The sequence below is a fragment of the Ovis aries genome, chromosome X, assembly GCF_016772045.2.
Source record: "Ovis aries strain OAR_USU_Benz2616 breed Rambouillet chromosome X, ARS-UI_Ramb_v3.0, whole genome shotgun sequence".
NCBI lineage: Eukaryota > Metazoa > Chordata > Mammalia > Artiodactyla > Bovidae > Ovis > Ovis aries.
The window spans coordinates 11084413-11109852 of record NC_056080.1 but is presented as its reverse complement, the minus strand read 5'-3'; the positions used below and the strand labels follow the sequence as shown (position 1 = coordinate 11109852).

At 43.3% G+C, this 25440-nt stretch overlaps 1 long non-coding RNA gene across 1 annotated transcript; it reads left to right on the top strand.

The window, feature by feature from the left end:
* The first annotated feature begins 11877 nt into the window (after nt 1-11877).
* LOC121818220 (uncharacterized) lies at nt 11878-13038 on the top strand. Its single transcript, XR_006058284.1, has 3 exons — nt 11878-12080; nt 12179-12386; nt 12836-13038. It is a non-coding gene; the product is annotated as an uncharacterized LOC121818220 (long non-coding RNA).
* Nucleotides 13039-25440: the final 12402 nt, after the last annotated feature.

The following is a 25440-nucleotide window of genomic DNA, read 5'->3' as shown; positions in this document are numbered from 1 at the left end:
CTGCATTGTATCTCTAAGGATTTACCTCTCTTGGATATTTCACACAAATGGAATCAATACATGGGTCTTTAGTGACTGACCTCTTTCACCTGGCATGATGTTTTGGAGGTTCATGTATGTTGTAGTATATGTCAGCACTTCATCCTTTTTATGGCTGCATAATATTTCATTGTATGAGGAGACCACAATTTGTTTATCTCTTCATCAGCCAATAGACAGTTGGGCCTTCGGCTATTGTGAGTATGCTGCTAGAAACACTGTAGGTTGTTAAGAAACAAAGGAACATGATCTCACTTGCATTTTATACAATACATGCAGTTCTACTTTATGAGTGATCTGGTAGCCCAAATTTGTAAATTCAATTTTAAACGGCAAAAGTAAACAAGTGAGATTCATTAGACCCATCCCTCTGCCATGTGCTACCACCTGCTTGGCTTCTTCAAATGCCATGTAATCCCTCCAGAACTATATTTTTTTGAACAATTTCCCTATCATTGGCAATTAAAGGCCAGTTGACTGTTAAATCCCAGAATCCTCTCATTATTCAAAGAATTCAGGTTTTCCAAAACTGACAGGGATTTTTAAGGAGAAGCAATGATGATGAAAAATGAACCCTTTTCTCCAACCAAAAGGGGAAACCACTCTTGCTTAAAAATAAAAATGAACCAAATGCATCGTGGTGTCTGGAAATGGATCCTGAAACAGAACAACAACAAAAAAAAAAGACAGCAGGGGTGTCCCTGAGCTCTTGAAGGCAAGGCAGTGCCTGACTCAGATGGAGAGTTTTCAACACTTGCATTCCCTTTTCCTCCTCCACCAAATAGTTCGAGTGCCTCTGACCTTCCAGACACTACTAGGTGGCAGAGACCAAATAACAATGAAACATTTTTCCTGTTGGTCACCAAGCAGCTGTGAAAACACTCGGGGGCCAAGATGCCAGCCCTTAGGGCCCCAGGAAGCCGAGCCCCAGGCATCAAGTCTCTTCCCCAGTTTAGAAGGAGCTTCCGGCTCCCTGGCTCTCCATCCCATTTTGAGTCACAGATACCGTTCTGATAAGGAAAATGAGTTGTGTTCCAGTGACAGCATCTCCCCGATGTCTGGGGTGGCTGGAAGGGCTGGGGGCAGGGGTGGGTGGCCTGGATGATCTCTGAAATCAAAGCCTAAATGGGAAGCTCTTCTCTCTTTCCACAGGGAGCGCCACTCCCTCCTCGCCCCCAGATTCCTCCCGTGAAAGCTGCAAAGAAGCCAAGGCTGGAGCAGAATGACTCCGTGGCATTTCCCATGCCAGCAGTACCCCTCCATCTGCTCTGGAGAAGCAGTGTGTGTCTGTGAGCTTCCTGGGGGCAAGAGGGATAGTTGGGGGGGCAAATAGTGAGAGTGCCACCCCAACCCCAACACCTTTAGCCAGGTGCAGTCACAGTGAAAGCATCCAGTCTTGAAGAGGAAAGTGTCCCTCGACACGATTTCCACACACCCTCTGAGGGGCAAAGTGACTCTCAGAGGAACAGGAAAATTAGCTGGGAGCTCGCTCCAGGAGCCCCTTCCTAATTTCCCCAATTTGGAAGCGGGAAGGGGCAGCTTAAGAAAGGCTTCTTTTCTAAAGATGGGTTGAAAGTTTGCAAAATACTGCTGTCTGGTGGTTGGTTTAGTTGCTAAGCGTGTCTGACCCTTGCGAACCCGTGGACTGTACTCCCCCACCCCCACCCCCCACGCTCCTCTGTCCATAGGATTCTCCAGGCAAGAATACTGGAGTGGGTTGCCATTTCCTTCTCCAGGGAATCTTCCCAACCCAGGGATTGAACCTGGGTCTCCTGCATTGCAGGCAGGTTCTTTACCATCTAAGCCACCTGTCTGCACCATCCTATAATCTGGGGCTCCCCATACCACCTGCAGGCCACTTGTTGGAGATAACGTGATGCTGAGAAGACCATATGCCTTGACTCCACTGACAAAGAATCTGGCTTTCTCATGCCTCCTGGCCTTGGCCCCAGCTGTGTCCTGTGCCTAGAATAGTGTCACCGACCCACACTCCATCCTGGCTTCCAGCAGCCCAGCCAGCACTGGCTGGCAAGTCTCAACTTTTACATCAATTTTACAGGGGAATCTCCCCTGCTCCCCTCACCTACAAATGAACACACAAAACCTGCTGATTAGTTTAGGTACCCATTCGGAGGCTCCTGCCTTTCTCAGAAACTTGATCCCACTGTACTCTAGTATGATAGCTTCACCAGTGATAGAGTACCTGGCAAGAAGTAGGCAAGTATTCAATAAATGTGTCCTGAATAAATGGATGAATGAAGCTATAAACAATAAACATCCTTGTGGGCACAATATACATCCCCTTACAAAACACTGAGCTAGAGAGATGATAGACAGATAGAGCTAGATAGATCTCTGATCAGAGTTCATAACCCCCTCTCAGAACAAGTATTTCAAGCTTTTATTTTAATAGCAGCCTCACACTATAAATGACTTGCCCAAGTCATCAGTGATAAAGTTCTAGTTCATGGAAATATTGTTCTGTATATTATCCTATGTATATTTACAATTTTCAAATTCATTTTACTTGAAATAAATGTTATGCTGCTAGCCTTGGAATTAATCACATTAATGCTATATATATATATATATATATATATATATATATATATATATATATATATATATATATGTATGTATTGGGCACCTGATGCGAAGAGCTGACTCATTTAAAAAAACCCTGATGCTGGGAAAGATTGAGGGCAGGAGGAGAAGGGGGCAACAGAGGATGAGATGGTTGGATGGCATCACCGACTCAATGGACATGGGTTTAGGCAGATTCTGGGAGTTGATGATGGACAGGGAGGCCTGGCATGCTGTGGTTCATGGAGCTGCAAAGAGTCAGATATGACTGAGCGACTGAACTGAACTGAACTGAATCCTACAGAGAATATATACTGAATATCAAAATACAGGAATGTAAGGTTAAAAGAAGTCTGGCACGCTCCTCTGGGCCAACTCCATTATTTTACACATGGGGAAAGTGAAAGCTAAAGAGGTTAAGTGACTTCCCCAAAGTCACAGAGCTGCTGGATAAGAGGTGGGAATGGAATCTAGATTTTTCAGATGCTAAATTCAGTACTTTTTCTACCATACAGCAAAGATGATTGGTTATGAACGAATCCTTTGAACAGAGCATGTCTATACTTGGGGCCTGCTTGTGTTTATAAAATCACGCATACCCAGACATCCCAGAATGATTCCTGTTGCAGAAATCTTTTGCCAGTTTCAGAGCATGGGGTCCAGTGTGGTGACAGGGTTAAGAGTTAGCTCTGAGGTCAGATTACCTGGGTTCAAATTCTAGCTCTGAGACCTCTGACAAATCACTTAGCCTCTGTACTTATTTATCACCTATAAAACATGAGTATATGGGGGCTTCCCGGGTGACTCAGTGGTAAAGAATCCACCTGCAATGCAGGAGATGTGGGTTTGATCCCTAGGTCAGAAAGATCCCCTGGAGGAGGGCATGGCAACCCACTCCAGTATTCTTGCCTGGGAAATCCCAAGGATAGAGGAGCCTGGCAGGCTACAGTCCATAGGGTCGCAAAGAGTTGGACACAACTGAGCACGCACGCAGGCATGCAAAATGGGCATAATTAGTTCTCATCTCAGAGGGTTGCTATGAAGATTAAACTGTTAACTACATGTAAAGGGATTCGGAGGGTGCCTGACTCATACTAAATGCTAGTAAATGTCAGCTTAAACCATCTTGGCTCAGAAAATGGCTCCCTGCACACATATGAGGTCACTGCTAGTTAACCTGAGTTGAGGAGAGTACTTATGGGCAATGGTCACAAGAAGGCCTGATGGGCGCTGATATTATCTTTCCTGATCTGGTAACCGGTTCCCTGGTCATGTACAGTGTGTAAAAATCTCTCAAGATGATCCCATGTGATCACCAAGAACTGTCAAAGGACTGATTTGACTCTGCCTGCAAGTTGACAAGGTAGTCTGCCATAGCCCTGTGGGTGTCGCCAGGAGACATGAGCCCCCTGAGTCAGAGACCAAGGACCTGATTGCTCACAGCATAGCAGGCAGCACGAGCTTCTGTCCAGGGTGAAGCTTCTGGGTGAAGTGGAGGGCCAATTGGATGCATTGCATGTGGCGGGTTTATGTCATAGTTGAAGAACCCACACTGTAGGGAACCCAAGTCTTTTAAAATAGGTGGTAAGCTCATCTGATTCCTTGCCCTGGAGAGAGATGTTGTCTTTATTATACTGGACTGATCTTTGCTCTTGAGGACAATCCTAATTCTGTCTTCCCAGGCTGTTTGCTCTACAAACATCCTTGAGAAGAGACTTCAGAATAAATGAAGTCCGTGCCACTGGTTCCAAGACTAGCAGAAAGGTGAGAGCCCCATGGAGAATGGTCCCTCACCAACAATATGGATACTATTCTAATGTCCTGGAGGAGCGAATGGAAACCCACTCCAGTATTCTTGCCTGGAAAATTCCATGGACAGAGGGGCCTAACAGGCTACAGTCCATGGAGCCTCAAAGAGTTGGACATGACTGAGGGACTAGGCACTTTCTGAGGTATGTCATACTGTGACAAAAAAGTTTTTTCAAGTGCTACCTGGAAAAAAAAGATGTTGTTTTAAGGTCAAATACATTTGGGAAAATATAGAGTGAACAGTTCTCTTTACCATTGGACTTAACAGAATATTTCATATGCTAATGCATATCTTCAAAACTGGAGACAACAAATTTGCAGTCATTTCTCATCATTCACTGCTTCTCAAAGCCTTCCTACACATACATACAAATCAGCTGAAGGTCTGGTTAAATGCAGATTCTGATTCCACATTTAGATCTGGGGTGGGGCCCAAGACTATCTCTGGCAGGCTGCCAGGAGCTGTGGGTGCTTCAACTTACCAAGCATCACACCTTGAGTCATGAGGGGCTGAAAAACTGTCTTTTGCAGGAACTTCTCACAAGATTGGATTCCACCAAACATGCTGTGAGAGTAGTCTCAACCCTAGCTACTGTGTCCAGTCTAACACAGGTGGAGGGAACCCACAGAAAATTCTCGAAAGCAACTTCTCAGTGATGTATAATTCTGGTCACTTGAAGCTGAATAAACATAAAATTTTAAAATCCTAGAATTCCTGGGAAGGCCTAAAATGACAGAAGTATTTCCTCCAGTGTAGGTAAAAATCATGAATGAGGGCCAAGTATTAATGAAATGCTAATTTTGCCATAAACGATAACCTCCAATGCTAAAACCAATTGGCTGTGATTTTGCAAAACAGATGAGTCTCAAGCTAATGAAGACCTGAACTGACAGGGGCTAAATTGCTGGTGGAAGATTTCCTGAGCTTCAGATGCAATGGGGAACTTGAGCTGCCCTAGTCCTAACTGGGCATTCCCCATGGATGAGTGCCATGGACAGAAAGCTGTTTCCAGGCGGCTTCCGCACAGCCCTGGGCAACAGGGCATCAGCAGTGGAGCAGAGGTGATTCAGCTATACCTCCTCCCATGCTTCCCTTCCTTAAGAATCCAGTTGCAACCTTGGCTACACATTAGACTCAATGGAGAGGGTTTGAAAATACTCTCGATTGATAGGGCTCTTGCAGACCAGTGGCCTAGGAATCCCCAGGGGTGGGGCCCACTCATCAGTAGCTGTAAAAATCCCCCCAGTGATTCTGATGGGAACTGTTACCCTTAAGACGGACCTAAGTGAAGGAAGTGAAAACCATTTCGGAGTGTAGACAGAGCATAAATCAAGCAAGTACGCACAGTTTCCTCCTCCTGCACCTCTGACTCTGCTACTAAGAACCACCAGGTTTTGAGAAGACAGACCAACAAGAACAAGGTTCATTTCCTTCTAGAAATCACCATGTCTCGTCTCTCTAGAGCTCATGTTTGGCACCAGGGTTTGGTCTCATTTTTAGAGCATCTGAGCATAGAAAACTCCTTACATTGGACTTTGAAGGATATTTGACTGGGGTGAAATTAATGATAGCTCATATTTATACCTTGAGGATGACATTATCTCCATCATTATGAATGATAAAGGAATTCTGCAGGATTATACTGTTCAGTGAGGATGTCTGGGTTTGGATCACAGCTTCCTGTATTTACTAGCTGTGTGACCAAGTTGGGTGAGTACCTTCACCCCAAGCATCCTAGCTTGTTCACACATAAATGGGGGACTTTGTAAAAGTTCATAGAGGTATAAGAAACATGAATAGAAAGAAATTCATGAAAAGGGCTGTTCACAGTGTTCAGGGCCTAGGAAAGTGAAAGTGAAGTCGCTCAGTTGTGTCCGACTCTTTGCAACCCATGGACTGTAGCCCACCAAGCTCCTCTGTTCATGGGATTCTCCAGGCACGAATACTGGAGTGGGTTGCCATTTCCCTCTCCAGGGCCTAGGAAGCCCTCCATAAATATCAATTTTATAAGTTGATTCGATCTCATTCAAATTCGTGAACTGTAAACTGATGCCAGTCTGTGGACTATTTATTATGGGAGATTCCCTGGTGGCTTAGATGGTAAAGCGTCTGCCTGCAATGCGGGAGACCCGGGTTCAATCCCTGGGTTGGAAAGATCCCCTGGAGAAGGAAATGGCAACCCACTCCAGTACTCATGCCTGGAAAATTCCATGGATGGTGAAGCCTGGTGGGGTCACAAAGAGTCGGACACGACTGAGCAACTTCATTTTCACTTTCAATTAGATATGTAAATTGAGAGTAAATGTTGAGAAACTTTTATACTTATTTGGCAGAAAGATACATCTATTAAATCTAATAATGAAACTCTTAAGTTTGCTTTTTGTGTGTCTTTTCATTGAATGTTTCTAACTCATTTTTGTTTCACTTTATAGAAGTGTTGCTCTAAGGACTGGTATTTTGTGTGTCTTTTGATTTACTTTTTCTAGTCATTCATTTTTACTTCATTTTATGAAAATGTTTTTCCATAAATAGACTGGAGATTAAAACACTGGTTCTTCACAGAGTTTGAGCATAATTGGTTTAAAAATAAATTTATAAATACTGTGTCACAGAAATTAATGGAAAACTCACTACATTTGTTTTCTATACTGTATAACAAACTATCACAACTTTAGTGGCTCAAAATAACATGCATTTATTAGCTCCTTGGGTCAGGAGCCTGGGCTCAGCATGACTAGGCTCTTGGCTCAGAGTCTCACAAGGGTGCAACAAAGGTGACAGCTGGCCTTCAGTCAGAGTTTGGTAACTTGAAGCTATAGGACTGGGGTCCCCACTTTCTTCCTAGTTGCCAGCCAGGGGCTGTTCTCAGCTCCTAGAGGCTGCCCAGAGTTCATTGCCACATGACCCTCTCCCAACATGGCAACTGACTTGTTCAAGATTGGCAAGGGAGAGACTGTTACTTCAGTCCGCTCATACAAGGTCTTATGTAATATAATCAAGAGACTGTCACCCCCATATAGCCAGAAAAGATGAAAACCCTAATTTGAAAAGATACATGCACCCTTATGTTCAGAGCAGCACTATTTACAACAGCCAAGACATGGAAACAACCGAAATGCCCATCGACAGAGGAATGGACAAAGAAGAGGTGGTCCATATGTGTGATGGAATACTACTCAGCCTTAGAAAAGAATGGAATACTGCCATTTGCTGCAACATAGATGGACCTAGAGATAATCATACTCAGTGAAGGAAGTCAGACAGAGAAAGACAAATGTCACATGATGTCACTAATAGGTGGAATCTAAAAATAGTGCATGATGCTGCCCTCCTGTATCGAGCCATGGGCTCTAGGTCCTCTCCCTTCCATCTGGGGGGACTGTGAGGCTTAGCAAATCAAGTCATAGAAGGCAATACAGCCTCTGTCCAGTCCTCTCAAGACACTCACCACGAGAAAGCAGGAACCAGTCTGTGAGGCAGCCCAGCTGCCACATGCAAGGTTCAAGCGTAGAAGTTCTGGCTACAGCCACAGCTGATGTACCTGTGGATGCTGGCCTGCAACAGAGGAGGATGAGTTGGCCAACAACTGTGGGCCTCAGCCTTCAAGCCATCCCAGGAGACACCACATGGAGCAGAAACAAGCTGTCCCCACTGAGCCCTGTCTAAATTGCAAGTTCAAAACGAATGTTGTCACTGTTGTGAGCCAGTAAGTTTGGGGTGATTTGCTGTGCATCAATAAAGAACTGGAACAGAAAATAAATAAAAATAGTACAAATAGACTTATTTTTAAAATGAAACAGAATCATAGACATAGAGAACAAATTTATGGTTACCAAAGGGGAAGGGGTGGGGCGAGGGATAAAATACGAGGTTGGGATTAACAGATACATGAAAAGTGAAAGTGTTAGCCACTTAGAGGTGTCTGACTCTTTGCGACCCCATGGACTGTACATACTGCTATATGTAAAATAGATAAACAGTAAAGATTTACTATACAGCATGGGAAGTATATTCAATGTCTTATAACAATGGAAAGTGGAAAATAATTGGAAATATTTCCAATGGAAAATGCTTGAAAACTGGAATATAATTTTCAATTATATAATTGAAATGGAAAATAATTGAAAAAAGAATATAGATATACACATATATATGTATAACTGAATCACTTTGCTGTATACTTGAAACTAACACAATATTGCAAATCAATTATAGTTCAATTTTTAAAAAGAGAGTGCCATCCCATCAGTTTTGCCATATTCTACTGCATGGAAGCAGGTCACAGGTTTCCCTGCCGCTTAAGGTAAGAGGATTAAATAAGAATGTAACTCATGAGGGGTTGCCTTAAGGTATCTACAGCCATCTACAGATCACCGTATTTTAACTGGTTGAGTCTTTCAATAGTGAACTACTAATCACTGTGTGTGTGTGTGTGTGTGTGTGTGTGTGTGTGTGTGTGATATATTTGGCAGCAAGAAGCATACATCCATTTGCAAGGAATAGATTAAAAGAATCAGAGAGAAGTTGGATAATTTGATGCTCATGTAACATCAGGCATAAATAAGCCAATCTATGAATTAGTCCTGCCAAACCGCCACGGCACGATTTTCAAATACTACCTAAAAAAGAAATGTTACTTTTGAGTTCCACTGTTTGTAATGCTGATACCTCAAAAAAACAAAAAAAATAAAAACAAACAAACAAACAAACAAACAACTGGTGTTTTTTTTTTCTGCAATTATTTTCTGATGAATATGGAGTTCAACATAACTGCCCTTGAAATGAGGGACTTAAGAATGTGAAAGCTATTGACCATATTAATAGTGATTCCCAACAAAGATGTACTTATCCTCCAAAACTCCCTGAAATATAATCCTGTAGCTGAGGAAATTGCTTAATAAACCTCTTTTAGTCTCAGCTAATATTTATGGATTATGGGTTAGTTGAGGGGGGCTCTTTAAAGAAGCCTGGTTCCCTACCTGAATCTACTTCCCCAAGGGCCTGGCCTGCTATTTATTCGCAGCAGGATGGATTTGCTCATGGAATCATCGTCCTTCAGGAGAAGCCCCAGACTGGCAGAACAACATGGGGAGAGCCTGTTTGTACACATAGGAAAGATACCTCACAATTTCAAGAACATTGGGGATGTGCTCATGTATATTAAATACACAGTGAGTGGAGAAGAAACATGACCCTCCAAAGGGGAGCAAGCCATCAATAATGGAGCACAGCTAAAAAACATTGATGGATGGTCGTGCAACATAAGTCACTGGGTCAATAACACTGCCTTCTGAATTTTAAAGATGTTTAATATAGGGAGAGGATATGGGGCCAGGAGTGGAGGGGCTGAAGTGGAAATTGGTAGAGATTATTTTAGGGGGAGTCCATTTGCACCCAAATAACATTGATTGGAAGAATGCTAACTCAGCCTTCAGCAGAGAGAAGATTAATCTATTTATAGAATAGCTGCTGCTGCTGCTGCTGCTGCTGCTGCTAAGTCGCTTCAGTCGGGTCTGACTCTGTGCGACCCCATAGACAGCAGCCCATCAGGCTCCGCCGTCCCTGGGATTCTCCAGGCAAGAACACTGGAGTGGGTTGCCATTTCCTTCTCCAATGCATGCAAGTGAAAAGTGAAGGTGAAGTCACTGAGTCGTGTCCAACTCTCAGCGACCCCATGGACTGCAGCCCACCAGGCTCCTCCGTCCATGGGATTTTCCAGGCAAGAGTACTGAAGTGGGGTGCCATTGCCTTCTCCCTTATAGAATAGCTGTGCATTGCCAATGCTTGGTTTCCACACATTACCCCCAAATACCTCCCTTCCTGCCTCTTCCAGGTGATATTCCTTTTTGCTCTTCTTCTAAAACCTTTCTGCTCTTCTTCCAAAACCACTGGCCTTATTCAAAAGCCATTTGGTTGAAGGAAACCAAAGTCTCTCAAAGTGGTTTAAGAGTAAGTGAAGACTTTATTAGAAACAAATGTTCAAGTATTTCCTGGAACACAGAGGGATGCATACAAAAGTTAGAACTAGAATAGCAGCAGACTCTGGGGAGATTCCCTGTGTCCTTTTCCTTTCCTCTGTCTGTTCCTGTTTCTTCCTTCTTTGTCCCTATAGCTAATTTTCTCTTTCTGCTTGTACAGTGCCCAAATGTGGCCATCCCAGTCACAAACACTGACAAGAATCACTTGGTCCCCATTCTACCTTCCTGGGTGGGAGTCTGATTGGCCCAGATGATAATACCTCCCCCTCCCTACAGTCGAATGGTGTGTAGTTCTTCAACACTGTCACAGCACTTTGATACAATTATAAACTTCATGTTCTACAAGGTGAAGTGAAAAGTGCTAAAAAAAAAAACCCATTGTATTTATTGCATGGGTGTGACTCCTCTAGAACCACTTTGAAAAAAGATATTAAGAAAATATTCTAAGATACAATGGGGTGTTTCAGTTATAGCTTGCTGCCTAATAACAAACTGCAAAATTTAGTGTCATAAAACAATGATTATTTATTATTTCTCATGATTCTGTGGGTAGACTGGTCTTAGCTGGGTGGTTTTCTGCTCTATGAAACATTGGCTGAGGTCAAAAATTCAACTGCACTGAACTGCTGGCTGGGCTAGGCTGGAAGGTCTGAGAAGGCTTTCCTCACCTGTCAGACACCTTGGCTCTCCTCTGGGTGGCCTCTCCGTATCATTAGCTTGGGCTTCCTCACAGCATGGAGTCTCTACGTAGTCAGACTTTTCATGGCAGCTGGTTTCCAGAGGGAAAGTAACAGTTGCTAGGCCTCTTCAACTCTGGGCACAGCAGCACCTCTGTAGACTTCTGGTGGTCAAAGCAATTCAGGACATCAGCCCAGGATCCAGGGGGAGAGACCCCCAACTCTTGATAGATGAAGAGCATGTGCATCCATGGAGAGAAGGAACTCAGAGCAGATAACTTGGGAGCCCACCAGAGAGGGATCAGCATCTTAGGGTTTGGAATTATAAGGGAGGGGATATTATGTCTTCTTTCTGTTTTTCTGTACTTTTAAATTCTTCAATGAGCACTATGTTAATAATAATAGTATCAGTAGTAGTTTTTCAATGAGCTTCAAGTTCGTAATAATAATTTATTAAGTGGTGCCACAGTGAATGTCTGGAATTAATAGATCAAGGGGAAGCTGTTTCCATGCATTTGAAAAGATGACCCTTGCTGGGAAACAATGTCTACAAGAAATTCTTGGCTTTGCTTCTCTCCAGAGTAATAAAATCTAGCCACAATGGCAGCTGAAGCATAAGAGGAGAAATAATATTTCTTGCTGTCAACTAAAAATAAATGCCTGTCTCAACTACTGATTCCTAGTCATGTAGCTTCTCTTGTGTTTGTCCGAGGAGTACAGCCTGCATCCTTGAGAATAAATAGACTGACCCTGCCAGTGACCGTGAGCCTCTTTTATATAAGACCTTCTCTGCTACAACCAATCTGACAGCTACTCTGGGGCCAGGAGGCTCTCGAATGTGATGTCTGCTGGCTGCTGCTCGGGAGAAGCACTTTCATCTTCTCTAAAATGCCTGTGTACTCATTCTTGCCGTCAGCCTGCCTCAGTACTACCGAACATTCTGGAACACAACATCAGATGAGCTCCGTTCATCCGGGTGATTTCCATAACCAGGTGACATTGTGCCCTCTCTCACCTTCCTGGCTTTGTCTTCCACCAGCCCCCTTTCCATGGGCCCTCTGACCACATCTATCACCTTGCTCTTTCTCCAGGAGATGCCCAGCCCAGGCTCCAACTATTTCAAATGACAGGACTTGCCTCCGGCCCCAGTCCAGTCCCCCGCCTCCAGGAACTTTCCGTTGATCTCTAGGTCAAGTTTTTCTCCTCCATCCCCATGTTTCCCAGCACTCTGCTCTGCACTTCTGCCCTCAGTACTGGAAATGGGAAGAGGAGGAAATTCTAAATCCCTGCTCTTGGAGAGTAAGTGCTTGGTCCAGGGTAGAGAGATGTGACATCAGGTGGCGGGGAGGGTGGCGACCATCATGGAACTCTATTTGGGGAGTTATGAGCCCAGAAAGGGGTGGCAGTTAGTCCAGCCCAGGTGCCCGGGAAGCGGCCTGAAGGGAAAGAACAAATTGCAAAGGGCGCGCAGTGAGCCCTCAGGCACAGAGGCAGCAAAGCCCGTGGATTGGTTTTATGAGACTGGATTCCCCCACCACGGGTGGCTCCAGGTTAGAGGAGGATGTGTCACTGGTCGCCTCTGCAGTGGGAAGGCCCCCTGGACTGCAGAGGTTCATCTGTGTGACATTCATCCCAGCCCCGGGCCCACACAGAGTGTGGATGACCTACACTCCCAACTCGACTGAGGGGGAGGCACGGGGATTGTGAACAGCCAAGATACTGTGCCTTTTTCTCTCTTCTCTTTCAAGTGGATAGTGGAGTTTCCCAGAGGCGAACGTCAACAGGCTGAACGCAGAGTGGATGATGAGCAAATCCAGGTGTCTGCTGAGATGTCATTTACGAAACAAATCTAATGTACAACCTGGCCACTCTTCTCGTGACACGTTTCTGTGTTTAGGAACATAGAGCTGGGTTTTTCCCCAAATAAAAACAGATCACATTTCACAGGCAAGGAGCTTATTGTTATATTGACATACATTAATATTTTAAATTTTCTTGGGTTGAATTTCTACTGCAGTCAATTTGGAGAGATTTGGCCCACATAAAGGAAGTTTCTTTGAGGTCCTTGATAAATTCTAAGAGTACGAAGTGGGGCTGAGACCAAAACTTGGGTAATTGTAGGTATGGTCCGCCCTGGAGCCAGATTCTTTGGCTCCAATCCTCGCTCCTCTAATGACTAAGCTCTGTGACCTTGGATTAGATTCTGAACTTCTCTGTGACCATTTCCTCCATCTATACAGTTGAAATAACAGTAATAATGCCACTGCAAGGATTAAAGCGTTAATCAGGGAAAGCGCTTCTGAAAGGTGCCTGGTGCCTGGTTAGTGTTTAGAAAGCATTAGAAAATATTAGGGCTTCCCAGGTGGTGCTAGTGGTAAAGAACCCACCTGCCAATGCAGGAGACATAAGAAACACGGGTTCATTCCCTGGGTTGGGAAGATCCCCTGGAGGAGGGCATGGCAACCCATTCTAGCATTCTTGCCTGGAGAATTTCACGGACAGAGGAGACTGCCAGGCTCCAGTTCATGGGGTTGCAGAGTTGGACACGACGGAAGTGATTTAGCAAGAAAACATTAACCTACACTCACAGAAGCACTCTTGGGCTCTGGGTGCTGTGCTAGCCTCTAGTGACACAGAGATGACAAATTCAGGATCAGCATCCTCAAGGGACCCACAGCAGGCAGAAAGAGCCCAGTGAAACGGATCATGTGTGTGTGGACTTGGCCAGGACCTTCATGAAAAGAATTTAAACATCTTGCTCCAGCGAGATGCTGCTGAGACAAATCCATCATTGAGTTTGGAACGTTCTGAACTGACATATTTTTCAAGAATGTTTACAAAGCTGAGATTTCGTAAAAGAAGGGCTGCTTGGGAGTCTGGTTACTGGAGACACTCTATCACTGACTTGCCTTAGCAACTTGTTTAATAAACAGCAAACATCTGGTGTGTTCTCAACACTCTGCTCAGAACAGAGGGACATCAAGATGGTTCATATACACCTCTTGCCTTGCAGGGACTTCCAGAACTGAGAGGAACACAACCTGACCGTTATGATGCACCACAGAAAGTTCATAAAAAGAGGCAGTGGAGACACCTGACCTCTCTGACCTCGGTCCTTCACCTATCGGATGAGTATAGCATTGCATAGCCGAAGATTCTTCCTGATCTAAAACCCCAGTCCTCCATTCACCTGTTATCCATCCTCTCGGAAACCATGTTTCAAGTTTGAGGGCCATGTGTCATCATCATTAACCTTGGGGGAACTGTGTTATGTAAGCAATAATATTCCCAGCTTATCAGTGGAGCCACTGGGACCTGAGCAAGTTTGCATGTTGCCATGGTGACTCCACGTTTCTTCCTTTGTCTATTTCCCCCCTTGTATTTTTATGTGACAAAAATCACAGAGAGGCACTACTCCATCTAACACAATGTTATTGCCTTCCTTATTTAGTTCATTTCCTCGGATAACTGCAAACACTAAGTTTTTTCCTCTTAACATAACTTAAAATATAAGGGTTAGACAATCAGGCATAAGACTATTCAATTTTAGAATTTGGATTTTACATCCTGTATCTTACAATGGCACTATTGGAAATGTCTCAACTTATCTAATATTCACAGAAGGACGCCAGAACTTGATTTTATTTCTGCCCTGGATGCAGAAAAACACCCAGGCTATCACTTATACTGTATAGAGAACACTGATTCTAATCACTTGAGTACTGAATTTCCAGCTTAAATGTCTGTACACTTGCAGGAAGCATTTTGCTAATGTAATGTTTTGGTACACAGCCAAGGCTAAAAGAAATTTAGGACAATCAAATAGAAGAGAGACTCAGTACAGGATTTTAGGCTTCCATTTTTTTTTTAATGAAACAAAATCTATAAATTTGGAGAGACCTGATGGGACCTAGTCTCAGCCACTAGATCATTACTGACTCGATTCCATGACCTGTGCAAGGCTTTTGACCTTTTTTAAATTTCTATTTCTCCATCACTAAGTAGTCAACGTTGCAGTTGATCACCAATGGCCTACTCTTTTTTTAAGTACTCGAAGATTCTCAAGATAAAGTCTTCAAGTTGGGAGTACTCAGTTTTTGCAAGTATCATTGGATTCCCACCTAATATATATAAGAATTGTGGAATGATGAGCCTCACTTAACCAAATTTCTTGAATTCTAACATCTGTCAGTTTCACCTCTTGCCAAAGTGCCTGTGTCTGCTTATTCCCCTTGTTCTCACAAATTGCTTTCAATCAGCAGTCTGCCATGTGCAAGAGCCTGAGCAGTCTGACAATCCATCTTCTTGGAAATATGCATAAAACGACAGCAACGAGGCCTGAGTCACAGCCAAGACCCAGTTAGCTTAGAGGATACAGGCTATTTTACTGTCGTGAGTGGAATCTTGGGGTTGGAGAGCATCCACAGGTAGATAAACAAAGTGACCAGTCTCACCATGTCTCTATCAGTAAATCACTGGTGTCACTCTGACCAACTTTTCTGACTCAAGAGCATGGTTTCATGCAGTCAGACTCACAAGGCTGTCTGACTCGTCTTGTTTACAAGATACAAACTCTGAACTTTAGCTAACAACTGCTTTCTCCCCACCTCACCACAAAGCTCATGTCAAGAGCCTACCTTCCTTCCTAGGAAAGCAAACTTGACACCAATGCAGGATACATACGTAGGAAGGGAGCTTCCTGGCTGGATAAGAAGACTGAAAATAAGGATGCTGAGGAATTTGCTAGCAGGGAGGTGGACAGACACACGGTTCCCAAACATCTGTGTGTGTCAGAATCCCTTGGGGCATTTGGTAAAAATACAGTTTCCTGAACCCTACTCAGAAATTCAGATTCGGTAGATCTGGGGTACAGTCAGGAAACAGCAACTTAAATTCACAATCCAGGGGGTTTCTGATGGGAGAGGGCTGAGAACACCTGTGGGAACGGAGGTTAATGCGGTAAAACTGTTTACAGAGTACACAGAGAGAGCAACAAAATCAGACAATGCATGGGTCAGCCCTTGGAAGGGACAAGAAGCCCTTGTTCTGACCTGGAGAGGTATTTGTATAAAAGCCAAGATAATTTCCTTGCTGAAAAGAAAAACGTCAAAGGCACAATAAAAAGCACATAAATATGGTGCATTCAAATGTCTTGTAATCTCATGTAACAAGGAAATTCTGGCAACAAAGATAGCTACTAGATTCACTCCCAGATTTGAAATGACACCAAAAAGGGTCTGCATGCCATCTGGGAGACAGCGTTTAAAACACACACACACACACGTATCTCAAAGGGACAGAGTTTTTGTGAGTCTTTAATAAATGAACAGCACCAAAAGATAAACCTGAATGGAGAGTTTGATACCTTTGATATGGAACACATGCAGTTTAGCACAGTTACTTTGAATCAGCAGGTTCTTAGCTCAAAAATCATTCTGAAACAGTGTATGTCCCTTTGGGACCCCTTACCCATCTCCCAGCATCTCTGACCTCCATCTTATAAATCTCAGTCCCTCTAGGACCCACCCGGCTTCCACCTCAGGAGCAGAGCCTCCATCACAGAGGTCCCCTTATTCCTCCTACCTTCACCTCAGCCACGTTCCCATCCCCTGAGAACCACTCAATCGGAGAGCTATCAGGCAAAGGGAATTTAATAAACATCCCTCCACACCATGTGCTAACCCTCTCCAAAATGGGAAAAGCAAGAAATTTATTAACCCAAAGAAATGGCCCTTAATGATCGCTACATTTGAATGAAGGAGGCCTTTTCTCCCAGACTCTCAGACTGTCGGCCTACATGACATTTGCACTGTCTGGCCAGAAAAGGCTAGTTCAAGCTAAAAGTCACCATCACTTATTGCTACTCTGTACCAGGCATAATTCTAAACCCTTTAGTGGACTAACTCATGTAATCCTCACAACAATTCTAAGAGATGAGCACTGTCATTGTCCTGGACTTACAGATGAGGAGGAGGAGGTATACCAGGGTTCAGTGACCTGCCTTACTAAGGTTAGCATGCCTCTAAAAGGGTAGAATTGCATCTCTTAGCCCCACCTTCTACCATCATCAAAATTGGAAGTAGCCCTGGACTCGACTAAATCAGCTGTGGCTGCATTTTTTTCTGTGTCAGCGAGAATTATGGATTCCCAGTTTCTCTAGACATCACTGATTATTTCCCTGAAATATAAAAAGAATGTGTGTGTGTGAGTCACTCAGTCATGTCTGACTCTGCGACCCTATGGACTGTAGCCTCCCAGGCTCCTCTGTCCATGGACTTCTCCAGGCAAGAATACCGGAGTGGAAAATATAGAAAGAATCCCTTTGATATTCTACCACCCATCTGCCCAACCTCATTTCTACCACCCGTTCCCACACCGTCATCCCCAAAAGACTCCTGGATTGCTCCTGTTCTGTCTGGGTCACCCCAGTTCTTAGCCTCAAAATAAAGGTTCTGGAAACTACCCTGCCCAGTCTCAAGTGAAGCACCAGCTATGTTTCTCAGGCTAAAAAGAAAATCTCGGGCCTAATGGTAATTATGCATTATTAACTGGATCCCTCTTGGTATCTTCACCCAGCCTCAGCCTGCCCTTCCTCTTTCTCACTGGGCATGGCCATGCCCAAGAGGCTTTACTAAGGGAAACCCATTTCTAAGCATCAGGCCTGAAGGCAGCAGGATGGAGACACAGCAACACTGATGAACACGGCCTATGTGAGGAGCCTGCTGGCCACCAGGAGGACACAAGGCTTCCAGGAGTCATGGACTTCCAGTCTTCAGTTTGGCTAAAGCTGGTCCAGATAACCAAGGAACGAACAATCATAGTAGACAGATGCCAGCAAGGCTGGTTAAGGAGCTCACTGCAACCGTTCAAGACTTAGTCTGAGCCTAGAGGGGTGAGCCTAGATGGGGTGAGAGGTGGGAGGGAGGGGACATATACATACCTATGGCTGATCCATAGGCAGAAACCAACACAATAGTGTAATTATCCTTCAATTAAAAATAAATCCTTCCGACAATTAACTCACGGGGCCTCAATGAACTCATCTACCCCGAACCTACTCCAACAATATCAATTACGATTCTCATTTTCAGATAAAGTCAATAAAAGAAGAAGTACTACTCTGTAATGGTGCTTGGAGCCCGCTTCTCTGTCAGCCCCCACTTCTGTTCATGCAATTTTTAAAATGCAAGGAATTATACACTTGTAGAAGAAGTCAGAAATCATCTGGTCCAACATTTACCCTTTCAGAAGAGACCCAGGGAGCTTCTCTACTTTCCAAAAAAACATACAGCTGGTTGCATGTAAGTTCTTACAGAATTCACCAAAATATTTACATTCCATTTCATCTTTTCTCACAAAACAAATGAGCATAGAAGACAAGTGAAAATATGAGATATTGGAAATTATTTGCTACTTGCACGTTTCCGGAGTACTAAACATGGAAAATAATACAGATATGGTTTCTTTCCCCCCACTCAAATGCAGGACCTTATTTCCATTCAGGGCAATGGGCAATATATGCATAAGGGCCGCAGGTTGGGCAGGAGGAACCCCTCTGGCTGGATGAATGATTTGAGCTGGTGAGCAGTGCTTTGATAGGCAGGAAAAGGTGGGATCAAGAAGGGTCCTGAAATCTAGAGACAAAAGCCTAGTCCTCATTGCAATGACTAAAATGGAGCTCTTGAATGTTGCTGAGGAAGAAAGTGGGAATGGTGGTTAGTGTTTAGATAGGGAGAGGATTTAAAAAAAAAAAGGTATGTCACACAAAGTAAACACAGGGAGGTATTATTCCTACCACATAGAGGCTAGTTAATTAAATGTCGCCCTCCATGGAACCTACATCCAGAAAACCACAAGCACTAGGGGATAATGAAGCATTACCACTATTGCTGGGAATCATTAAGAGTAATAACATATGCCAAGGGATGGAGAATAAGCAACTTTATAAGGAGCTGACCTGCTGCCTTTTTTTTTTTTACTTTATTTTACTTTACAATACTGTATTGGTTTTGCCATACATCAACATGAATCCACCACGGGTGTACTCGTGTTTCCCATCCTGAACCCCCCTCCCACCTTCCTCCCCATACCATCCCTCTGGGTCATCCCAGTGCACCAGCCCCAAGCATCCTGTATCCTGCATCAAACCTAGACTGGCGATTCGTTTCTTACATGATATTATACATGTTTCAATGCCGTTCTCCCAAATCATCCCACCCTCTCCCTCTCCCACAGAGTCCAAAAGTCTGTTCTATCCATCTGTGTCTTTTTTGCTCTCTCACACACAGGGTTATCGTTACCATCTTTCTAAATTCCATATATATGCATTAGTATACTATACTGGTGTTTTTCTTTCTGGCTTACTTCACTCTATATAATCGGCTCCAGTTTCATCCACCTCATTAGAACTGATTCAAATGTATTCTTTCTAATGGCTGAGAATACTCCATTGTGTGTATGTACCACAGCTTTCTTATCCATTCATCTGCTGATGGACATCTAGGTTGCTTCCATGTCCTGGCTATTATAAACAGTGCTGCAATGAACATTGGGGTACACGTGTCTCTCTCAATTCTGGTTTCCTCAGTGTGTATGCCCAGCAGTGGGATTGCTGGGTCATAAGGCAGTTCTATTTCCAGTTTTTTAAGGAATCTCCATACTGTTCTCCATAGTGGCTGTACTAGTTTGCATTCCCACCAACAGTGTAAGAAGGTTCCCTTTTCTCCACACCCTCTCCAGCATTTATTGCTTGCAGACTTTTGGATTGCAGCCATTCTGACTGGTGTGAAATGGTACCTCATTGCGGTCTTGATTTGCATTTCTCTGATAACGAGTGATGTTGAGCATCTTTTCATGTGTTTGTTAGCCATCTGTATGTCTTCTTTGGAGAAATGTCTATTTAGTTCTTTGGCCCATTTTTTGATTGTGTTGTTTATTTTTCTGGAATGGAGGTGCATGAGTTGCTTGTATATTTTTGAGATTAGTTGTTTGTCAGTTGCTTCATTTGCTATTATTTTCTCCCATTCCGAAGGCTGTCTTTTCACCTTGCTTATAGTTTCCTTTGTTGTGCAGAAGCTTTTAATTTTAATTAGATCCCATTTGTTTATTTTTGCTTTTATTTCCAGTATTCTGGGAGGTGTGACCTGCTGCTTTTAAGGAGGCACCAGTAAAGAGAATCATAAATCCTTATAATTCTATTCCAGAAAAAGAAGTAGAGAACTCACAGTGGTAACTAGTCCTCATTTCTTCTTTTTCTGGCTATGGATCATTGAACTCTCTATTTATCAACAGTTCCCCATTGTGTGGCTCTTAGTAGATTCCTCAAGGGGAAAGGCAAAAGGTGTCAGATAACTCCCTCTCCCAAGTCTTCTGGGACTGGCACTTGAGCACACGACCTAGGCTCAGCCAATCAGAAAGTCCCAGTTAGGATTTCGAGTCTTCAGGGAGGCAGGCATTAGATTATTCTTGAGGGTAGCAGTGAAGTCAGGAGCCTAAAGGCGCAGGGAGATCTAGGTATACTAGGTGTCAGCAGTAAGGCCCTAATGAGAATACAGCTTGCCCTCGGTCTTGGCCATCAGGCTCACTGTTAGTGGTTGTTTATTTTCTGTACCTGATCTCTCATTTTCTGGTGATTATAATGAATGACCCATGTCCTTCTAATCAATTCCCTTTTTCTTGAGTTATCCAGCAAGGAGAACAAACTGGTCAATCCTAAAGGAAATCAACCCTGAATATTCACTGGAAGGATGGATGCTGAAGCTGAAGCTCCAGTACTTTGGCCACCTGATTCGAAGAACTGACTCATTGGGAAAGACCCTGATGCTGGGAAAGATTGAAGGCAAAAGGAGAAGAGGGTGGCAGAGGATGAGATGATTAGATGCCATCACCGATTCAAGGGACATTGAGTTTGATCAAACTCTGAGAGAGAGTGAAAGACAGGGAAGCCTGGCATGCTGCAGTCCATGGGGTCACAAAGAGTCAGACACAACTTAGCGACTGAACAACATCAATCCAGAGTTGGATGTGATATTTTATAAACGACACTTCTGATGGCCTGTGTCATTGGAGGAAGACCATCAAATAGACATTTAGAATGGCTTGAATCCTGAGGAATAATTAAGAATTCAGGGCAAAGGCTTGCCTGAGTATTTGTAATACTAGTCACAAGACATTATTCTAACATGCCAAATAAGCACATTCACGATAGGTTTCCAAATAGTGATCTTTAGCATTTGTCTTTTCTCTACATTCCTGAAATCATCAAGCCCCATCTTCACAATCAAAGTTCAGTGTGTCTGTGAAGAGTTTCCCATAATTTAAAATGGGGATAAAATCAGGTAGAATCATAGCACTCAGTTTGCCGCCAAGTGCTAGAAATACAGAATGTCACACACAAGGGCAGAGGCTCTATTCTAAACTATTCCAGTGACACCCCCACTCACAAAGGTGCTTTATCTTCCTAAATATTAGCATTGGCTTTCATGCCAACACAAAACATGCAACAGATCACTAGATTTTAAAATATACCCCAGTTAATGGACTGGAAGAAACACAAGCTGGAATCAAGATTGCTGGGAGAAATATCAATAACCTCAGATATGCAGATGATACCACCCTTATGGCAGAAAGGGAAGAGGAACTAAAAAGCCTCTTGATGAAACTAAAAGAGGAGAGTGAAAAAGTTGGCTTAAAGTCCAACATTCAGAAAACGAAGATCATGGCATCTGGTCCCATCACTTCATGGGAAATAGATGGGGAAACAGTGGAAACAGTGGCAGACTTTATTTTTGGGGCTCCAAAATCACTGCAGATGGTGACTGCAGCCATGAAATTAAAAGACGCTTACTCCTTGGAAAAAAAGTTATGACCAGCCTAGATAGCATATTCAAAAGCAGAGACATTACTTTGCTGACTAAGGTCCGTCTAGTCAAGGCTATGGTTTTCCAGCAGTCATGTATGGATGTGAGAGTTGGACTGTGAAGAAGACTGAGCACCGAAGAATTGATGCTTTTGAACTGTGGTGTTGGAGAAGACTCTTGAGAGTCCCTTGGACTGCAAGGAGATCAAACCAGTCCATTCTGAAGGAGATCAGTCCTGGGATTTCTTTGGAAGGAATGATGCTAAAGCTGAAACTCCAGTACTTTGGCCACCTCATGGGAAGAGTTGACTCATTGGAAAAGACTCTGATGCTGGGAGGGATTGGGGGCAGGAGAAGGGGACGACAGAGGATGAGATGGCTGGATGGCATCACTGACTCAATGGACGCGAGTCTGAGTGAACTCCGGGAGTTGGTGATGGACAGGGAGGCCTGGTGTGCTGCGATTCATGGGGTTGCAAAGAGTCAGACACGACTGAGCGACTGAACTGAACTGAATCCAGTTTTTTTTTTAAATCTCTAGGAATTTGCACAACTAAACAATGACATCAAAATACCATGTTTATATCAGCAAAGGACAAAACAGATAGAATCAACATAAATAGCCACCAGGAGGGAACTGATGAAAAAATGCTACCTCCATATGATGAAATACTGTGCAACCACGAAATAAAGCAAATATACATGTGATTATAACATGAAAACCCCCAAGGCTTGTCACTAGATTAAATAAAAGTGCAGATGTGCAGTGTGATCCTATTTATTTGAAAACAAAGAAATGTCAGTTGATATGCTTCCATTCACAAGGTGGCCAAAGAGAAAACCAGCTGATTTCAATTCATTGATGTCATTTACAGATAAGTAGATGCTGGGAGGGATTGGGGGCAGGAGGAGAAGGGGACGACAGAGGATGAGATGGCTGAATGGCATCACTGACTCGATGGACATGAGTTTGCGTGAACTCCGGGAGTTGGTGATGGACAGGGAGGCCTGTAATTCATGGGGTCGCAAAGAGTCAGACACGACTGAATGACTGAACTGAACTGAGAGTAAAAAAAAAAACCCACCAATCTGAACACTTGTCTAAGATGGTGTTAATATCCCTCTAAGGAATGGGACTAAGAAAGGGTGAACTGTCATTTCTTCATTCTAAATCCATATTACTTTTAGAAATAAATTTTAAAAAAGATCCCAAAGGCCATGATTGTACTAAATAGAAAACACTGATTTGAGGCTGTGGACTCTTCAGGAAATTCTTCCAAATGAGTAGTTATTACTCATAACTAGTGTGCTGAATGGATTATGCTGATTTAGAGCAATACTGATTTGAAGTAAATTGTAACTCCAATTTTATGGGACTAAGCTAAAAACTCCTGGTTTTTATGATGTTTTAAGATTATCCCATACCAAAGGGAAAAGGTGGGAGGAGGAATTAGGAATTTGGGATTAATAGAGACACACTATTATATATAAAATAGATAACCAACAAGGATCTATTGTATAGTGCAGTGAACTCTACTCAATAGTCTGTAATAATCTATACGGGAAATGAATCTGAAAAGGGTGGATATATGTATATGTATAACTGAATCACTTTGCTGTACACCTGAAACTAACACAACATTATAAATCAACTATACTCTAATATAAAAATTTTTTTAAATTATCCCAGTAATTGCTATGGTGAATGCTAATGGCCAAAGATTCTCTCTGTGTCCCAGTTCCTTTTGTGTTCATGCACTCATATAGATTCAAAGTTCAAGTGTGTTGATGAATTCTGACTCACTTGAAATTTGAACAGAAAACACTGGTGATTCAGAGTTCAATAGCAAACAGTGATTAAGTCTAAATAATTAATAATTAAGTATTTTAAATCATAAAGAGGACAGCAAATGTCTACGAATAAAGCACGGTTTAAAAAAAAAACATTTCTGGGATGGCCTTAGGTAAATACAGAAAAATCTTCTTAACTAGAATGTTAGTGGAGGCCAACTGTAGTTGATGGCTACTTAGCAAGGAATGAGGAGTATGATCACGTAACTGTGGCAATCACTCCATTTTAGCACAATGACTTCAGATAACACAACCCCTTCATTGCAATACGGGGGCTGCATGCCTTTACCTTAAATCAAGATGCCTACAGCGCTCTGTCCTCCCCCGAGGCCACCTGTGTGACATCACAGATCCTAGATCTTGTTTCTGAAGTGCATGGATCTTGATCATAAACCTAGACAGGGGTGACTGGGCCCAAAAAGACGTTCCTCTCATAGGAGACTCAAGAATGAGAAATGACAAAATGCCATGTCACCTGGGAAAAGTCACCATGGTTTGAGGCAGTGGTGCTTCAAATACTCTATGGCTATTTGTCCATGTCTATGGATATTTGTTCATGCCTCCTGCATTTAAATTCAGACCATGCGGTCACCATATCCAAAATGGTTCCCAAGGGAAACCTTCAAGGCACTGGATCCAGGCCCAAAGTCCCTACTTCACAAAGAGACTCCAGAAACTCTGACCCTCTTCAAGAGTCTGATTTACAATAGTGGTGGCCAGAGGGCAAACCATTCAAGTCCATCACGGTCCCATGGATCTGAACCAAAGTTCAGGACATTGGGACAATTTCAAAGTTTCTTTAGCAGTCTGATGTCACATAAAGTCATCCTGGGAGCCCCCTCCTGTCAGTGAGTCTTCCAATCCTTCCATGGCTGCCCTACCTACATTCTGTGCCAAGAGATGTTATCAAAATGTACCATGTCCCTCTGAGTTGGTATAGCAGTCTCACCCTGGGGGGTGGGGGGGGACTGTCCCTCTTGGACATTACTTGGAAGAATTCTCAACCATGACAAAGCTGAAGTGGTGAGTGAATGTGGCAATGACATGCTAAGTAGTCTGGGAGCATGGCTTTGGCCTTGGCACCTGCATTACAGGGCCCATATGAGTCCAGTGCCATAATTTTTAAATAGCATGGGGAATGTGTGGGGATGAGCAGGGAGAGGATGGTGGGAGAAGGCGATTACAGCTCCAGGAAGAGGCACCTTTTCCTGTTCAAATGGGATAAATAGGAGGAATTGTGAGGCCAAGATATGTAAATATTGATTGAAAAAAAATCAGTACAAATAGCTTTCCTTTTTCAAGACTATTGTTCCACCACCTTTGTGTATAGCCAATTGCAAGCTCAAAAAAACCCCTAGAGTCACAAATCGGTTCTAATTGCTCTATAATTGGTTGCTTGGATCAACAAAGAGGAAATCGGAAGATTTAATTTTCTGCAGGAAACCTAATAGCATAAAAGAAAAAGAGCGGAGGTGGGGAGCAGAGAGAGGAAGACAATGGCGTGGATGCATCGACCCCTCAGCATCAAACAATCATGAAAACAAAGGCCCTTGGAGCCAGTCTGGCTCTGGCAAACAGCCATCACTGTCTTTGAAACCCTCAGTGACATTGTTGAAATCATCTTCAAAAACAGGAAACTGTGTG